Source organism: Chinchilla lanigera, unplaced genomic scaffold (assembly GCF_000276665.1).
Source record: "Chinchilla lanigera isolate Chin_1 unplaced genomic scaffold, ChiLan1.0 scaffold00019, whole genome shotgun sequence".
Lineage (NCBI taxonomy): Eukaryota > Metazoa > Chordata > Mammalia > Rodentia > Chinchillidae > Chinchilla > Chinchilla lanigera.
In genome coordinates, this window is record NW_004955420.1 from 21,549,594 (window position 1) to 21,555,876 (window position 6,283).

Here is a 6,283-nt window from a genome sequence, read left to right on the forward strand (position 1 = left end):
TTTGTCTTTTTGAGACAGGGTCTCACTGTGCAGTTCAGGCTGGCCTTGAGCTCACTTTGTAGCCCAGGCTGGTCTTGAACTTGCAACGATCCTCCTGCCTCAGCCTCCCGAGTGCTGGGACTACAGGCATGCACTACCAAGCCCGGCTATGATTTTTATTTAAATATCATTTACAGAGTATTTAAAAACAGATACAGAAATAATTGCAGAAAAAGTATAGGTCTTTGGCTTTGGAGTTGGACAGACTGACAGACTTAGGGTTGAATCCCAGTTATGCTACTGTATGATGTCAGGCAGATACTTAAGGTCAGTGAGCTTTGAGTTCTCTGTCTGAAATAGAATGATAGATAACACATAAAATCATTCCATGTTAAATAAAATCACATTGGGGTAGGGAAGGTGTTTAAGCAATGTTAGCTCTTAAGACAGTTTTACTTTTTAAACTGCACTGTTATTTTCCATAAGATATGCTTAAAGAAGCTTCCTAAAATGGTACAGATACCATAAACTTGGAAACTTCACTTCATTACTTAATGTTGTTTTTCTGAGTTCTCTGTGTTAATCTTTTCACCATCAGACAGATTGATGTTGTGTATGTACAGCAGTGCTCTCACCACCTAATATCCTGGGGACATAACCCACGTCCAGCACCTTTCTTCCCCAGATTTGACCTCGAGAAGTCAGACAGCCATCTTGGCCTCGAATGGAGGGGTGTCACACTTCATCCCTTAGTGTTTGGTCACGGTTGAGCTGTGCCAGTCTTGAGTCTCGAGCGTTCACTGGCTCAGGGAGGGGGTCCTGGGAGCAGTTGTTTCTGCGTTTCTTGATCTGCTTTTAGAAAAGGACAGTGCCTGGCTCGTGACTAGATGACAAGAAAAGAAAGGTGAATGTGAGGTTGGGCGACACCTTGCTACCCATAACAAAAGCAGCATTTTCTCTCTGAAGAAGGAGAACGGATATCGTGGGCAACTAGTGAGCTCTCAATTTAATTAAAGTCTTCCTTTATCTTTGTATAGCTTCTGATTTTACCCAGGGGCTTGTGGGGAAAAGATGGGCAGCTGAACATCGTGTGCATTGAATACTTGCTTAGTGGTGAGCTGGGCTCTGTTACAGGCATTCCCCCTGCCCTTGTTTAATTTTTTTGTTTTGAGATAATGTCTCTCTCTCTCTTTTTTTTTTTTTTTTGTTTTTGTTTTTTTTTTCCCGGTACCAGGAATCGAACTCACGACCTTGCGCTTGCCAGGCAGGCACTGTGCTGCTGAGCTAAATCCCCAGCCCCAGAGATAATGTCAGTTAGTTACCCAGCCCGGGCTTGAACTCATGCCTGCCTGGTGTGCTGGGATTACAGGCATTTGCCGCTACCGCCAGCATTTGTTTGTAACTTGTGGCAGTCCTGTCTCAGTCTCTCAAGTGTTGGGACTACAGGCGTTCACCACCACACCGGGCTTCCCTGTATTGTCTGCTGTAATCCTTACGGCAGACCACTGAGACAGGTGTCTTAGTGGTTGTTATTTTATTGGTGCAGAACTGAGGCTCAGACTAGTTACCTAACTCACCCGAGGTCACACGGCTCGCATGTGGCAAGGAGTGGATTCCGGGCCGGGATGTTTTGACCTCACAGCCAGAGCCTCCCATTCAGCTACGCTGCTTCTCCATTTCCCATCCTTTTCTCTTGGCCGTTACAGAAAGCGCCAGGGGTTGGTTCTTGGCAGATTCTGCCAAGTGTCTGTGAACCCTGGCTTCTGAGCCATCACTAATTCACCTGGCAGCTTCAGCCACGTTGGAGCCTTCATCGAATCTGCACTTTGCTCCTTTTTTTTTTTTCCCCATAAAGCATTGTGTTTACTCAGTATGTTGGCAGCAGGAACCAAAAAGGAAATGCAGAAAAAGCATCTAACGGTTTGCATAACGTAAACCAAATGTTGGTGGCGTGGGTGAGCTCTTAGGAGGGAAAGGCACTATCTAACTCTGACAAATAAATCAATAACTGCTTTAAATAAACTAGCACTGAAAAGGCCTTCCTCGGGAGTCCAGCTCCCTTTGCTCCGCACATGTGAGTTCATGACACGCGAGCTCCTTTCGGGTCGTTTGAGGGTGGGGGAGAGAAGGGACTGGAGGAACCGAGCTGCCGCTCCCCTAGCAACGACTGTCGCCCTCCTCAGGCGCTATTCGAAGTAGACAACACGTTCTTAGAGACCTCAGAGGGACTGCCGAGGGGCGAAGGGGGTTCAGGTGACGATCACCATGTAACGTTTACAGAACGTATTTTGAGGACAAGAACCAAGTGACTTACTAAGCTGCAGAGAGGAGCGGTTACTGTTTTCCAAACGTGTTAGCTCTGCGCCCGGCCCCTGAGACGTCCTGTACAATTCTCAAAACTTAACCACTGCTCAGCAATCCCAGTTGTAGAGTCCGGCAGCTTCAGCTGTCCGTAGTATGTGCCTGGGGAGGCAGGCGGCTGCGGGTCCCCATCCGGAAGTCCCTCTTGCCTGAGGATGGCATCCCTGGCCGCCTCTAGAGTTTCATTCGCGGAAGTGGGGCGAGGGGGCTGCCAGCTGCGGAGGCTCTGGTTACGGAGCTCGGGGGACCAGGCCAGGTCAGAGCCATCGGAGGAGCCTGTGCGTGGAGGTCACCTTCGACGGTGGTAAGCGGGTGGCAGAGGGAAAGGGGAGAGCAAATGGAAGGCAGGAGCCCTTGTCGCCGTTCCTCCCAGGTAGCAGAAGGCTTGGGCCCTTAGAGGGAAATCTAAATCCTGAGAAAGGGCCTCGTTTCTTTTCTGAAAGAATCCCCTGCGGGTTTGCCGCATGCTGCTGGCGCCTGTGTTCTAAATGTCAAGCTCAAACCTGAGCTACAAATTCACACGTCTTCAGAGACCCTTGAAGGGTTTCCTTAAATAACAGCAACCTTGAAATTCAAGTTCCTGATGACGCGGTTCTGCCGACGTGCACCCAACACCTCCGTAAAAGGCTCTCAGCCCGGGGAAGCTTGGGTGGCTGGTAAAATGTAGAGGTGGCTGGGCACATGCAGGTGTTTTTCAGCGTACGCGACCTTGCTCCAGGTTCATGTTATGCTGTCGCTGTGCCGCTTGCGGTGGAATGGAACAGACTCGCAGGAAAATGTCATGCGGCGCTACGCCCTGATCTAAACAGCATTCTCTCTGTACCCAGATCTCTGCAGTTGAAGATTTTTGAATCTTGATGTTCTAGAAATCTGTTGACCACCTGTTGCCACAGATTGAGTCAAATCTAAGTCAAATTACTCGATTAAAGCTATTAATAGGATTCACACTAAAAGAGAGCAAGACTATGGTTGCAAGATTATTTTATATATGTATATATATTTTGTCTTTTTGAGACAGGGTCTCTCTGTGCAGTTCAGGCTGGCCTTGAGCTCACTCTGTAGCCCAGGCTGGCCTCGAACTCTACGATCCTCCTGCATCAGCCTCCCGGGTGCTGGGATTACAGGCACGCGACACCACACTCGGCTTACGGTTGCAAGATTATATTGTTGTGTGTGTGTGTTGTTTTTTTTAAACTCATTGAGCTCAGTGGTAGAGTCTGTGCTTAGTATGGACTGTCCCCTGGGTTCAGTCTCCACCACCAAAAATAAAAAGTAAAAAAATAAAAACTCAGCCAGGCCTAGTGGCACACACCTGTGATCCCAGCACTCTGAGAGGCTGAAGCAGGAGGATCACAAGTTAAAGCCCAGCCTGAGCAACTTAACAAGACCCTGTGTCTCAGGAAGAAATATAAAAATAGTGCTGGGGGTGTAGCTCAGTGCAAAGGCCCTGGGTTCGGTCCTCAGTACTGCAAAACAACAACATCGGAATTAGCTGTTCAAACTGGTTTCTTTTTTCCTTGAACCCTGGTTATTACTTTCTACCCCACGAAAAATCACAAATACTTTCTTCTATGCACATAGGTTAGTGCCTTATGCATGTGTGTAGACAGAGTCACTGACACCTGCCCTCCAGAAGTTTTACTGAAGTCTGTCAAGGATTAGGTGTGTGGCAAAAGCTGTGCTTTATAGACACGATTGTGTTTCACCATCGTAAGAAGCTTGGGAAGGAGAATATATCCCCAGGTCACAAAGGAATAAAAGCGAAGGGTGGCCTCAGTGAGGGTCTCAGGCTTCCCTGCTGCACTGCCCTCCGACAGGAAAGGGCAGTTAGTCCACATCTGGATTTCTCTGACAGCTTTAGGGTGTTAAGGATGATCACTGGTTAATAACTGTAACAAAAGGCTCTTATTTTCTTGTTATAAAAATTATATATCTTGGGGCTGGGGATTTAGCTCAGCGGCAAAAGCGCCTGCCTGGCAAGCGCGAGGTCGTGAATTCGATTCCCGGTACCGGAGAAAAACCAAAAAACCAAAAAAAAAAAAAAAAATTATGCATCTTTAGTACCAAGCCATAAATAATTCAAAAAAGAGAAGGGTGCCCAAAATCACGCCTACCCCAAAGATAAGCCATATTAACATTTACGTGGTAAATTTTTCCATGATTTCATATGACTACCATAATTTTTTTATTTTTGCAAAACTTTGATGCTCTGCTTAGTAACCTGTCTATTAATGTATCAAAAAAAAAAAATTTCCATAGCCAGGCATGGTGGCACACACCTGTAATCCCAGCACTTGGGAGGCCGAGGCAGGAGGATTGCTGTGAGTTCAAGGCTAGCCTCAATGACACTGTGAAACTCTCATTCCAGAACCTTTTATATTTGCATATTACCTTATATTTAATGGTTCTTGTAGTCTTAAGTGGTGATATCGCAATATACACAGCCAGTTTCCTTGTTAGAGTTCATGTTGGTGACCATCTTTGTAGCTATCTAATCATTGATGATGCAAGTGTTATCTACATATGTGCCAGGCACACAGTTATTATCTGCCTGGTCATCCTCCCAAGTTAAGAGGGGAAAACAATTCTGTTTTTATTTTGTACTTTCTTGATTACTGCTGAAGTTCAGCTATTTGTTTATGACCATTAACATTTATCCTTTAAATGATTTTCCTATTCATTCTCAATTCATTTTTTTCCCTACTGTGATTTTAGTCTTTTTTTTTTTTTTTTTTTTTAAGACTGTCATGTCAACAGTGTTAACCTGTTAGATTTTTGTTTGTTTGTTTGTTTGTTCCCCCAGTACCAGGAATCGAACTCACGACCTTGCGCTTGCCAGGCAGGTGCTGTGCCGCTGAGCTAAATCCCCAGTCCTTTGTTAGAGAGTTTTACCCAGTTTTACTTTTGGTTTTGTTTTTTCTTATTATAGATTTTTTTTTTTCTTGGTTTGATGTCTTTCTTTTGGTTTTGATTCTGGTGGGGTTTTTTTGTCCTGTGAAAATTCAGACATTGAGGCATGTGTGTGTTTATCTTGATAGTTTCTGCTGTTGGTATGGTGCTTAGAGAAATTTTTCCTCATCCACTCCAAAATTATTTTTCTCAAGTATATGTCCTTTTGTATTATGGTTTCACTTTTTACATCAACGTCTTTTATCCATGGGAAACTTATTTTGGCATGTGGTATAAAAGTCTAATTTCTTTTTGCCACAAATTTGAAATGCTAACTTAAACTGTAAATTTTGGAACAGATATAAAGTTTGTGACTTTCTGTTCAGTTCCTTTGATCTGCCTGTCAATTTCTCCTTACTTGTATTACTGTTTTAGATATTGTAGTTTTAGAATATGTGTCAATACCTAGTAGCTTATTATTTCTTTTCAAAAATTATTTTATCTTTTAAGTAAAACTTAGAATCATTTTGTCAAGTTGATTGGAAAGGCATTCTTTTTATAGAATAAGTTTCAGTAAATCAGTAGCTTCAAATTTTCTCTTACATCTTTTTCTTTTCCTCAGAAAACGATGTCAGGATGTTTTTGTTATGTCCTACACATTTACTGATTATACCTAGGGCTTTTAAATTTTTTATTGCTACTGAGTTAGATTTTTAAAGAATATATTTCTGAGTGGTTAATTTGTACTCTTAAATTTTCATTCTGTGTACAGATGAGAAATGAACTAATGAAAAATAAATACGTATATGTTAGTGTTCTTGCAAATACTTGGTCTTATATATTTAGGTACATAATATAGCCCAAAATCTATATAGACAGTGTGTTAAATAAACAAGCGAAGTTACTATATTGTGCATTATAGGGGGTTTTTGTTTGTCTCGGGCATTTTTTTTTTTTGTTACTGTTTTTTGTTTTTCATTTTGGGGGTTTTTTTTGGCCTCTTTTTCTTTTTTCTTTTTTTTGGTTTTTGTCCGGTACCGGGACCCGAACTTAC

General features: G+C 43.3%; 1 protein-coding gene across 1 annotated transcript in view; it reads left to right on the top strand.

Moving 5' to 3' along the window:
- Etv5 (ets variant 5) overlaps positions 1–6,283 on the top strand; it is a 72,720-nt gene that overhangs the window by 45,774 nt on the left and 20,663 nt on the right. The window lies entirely within an intron of this gene.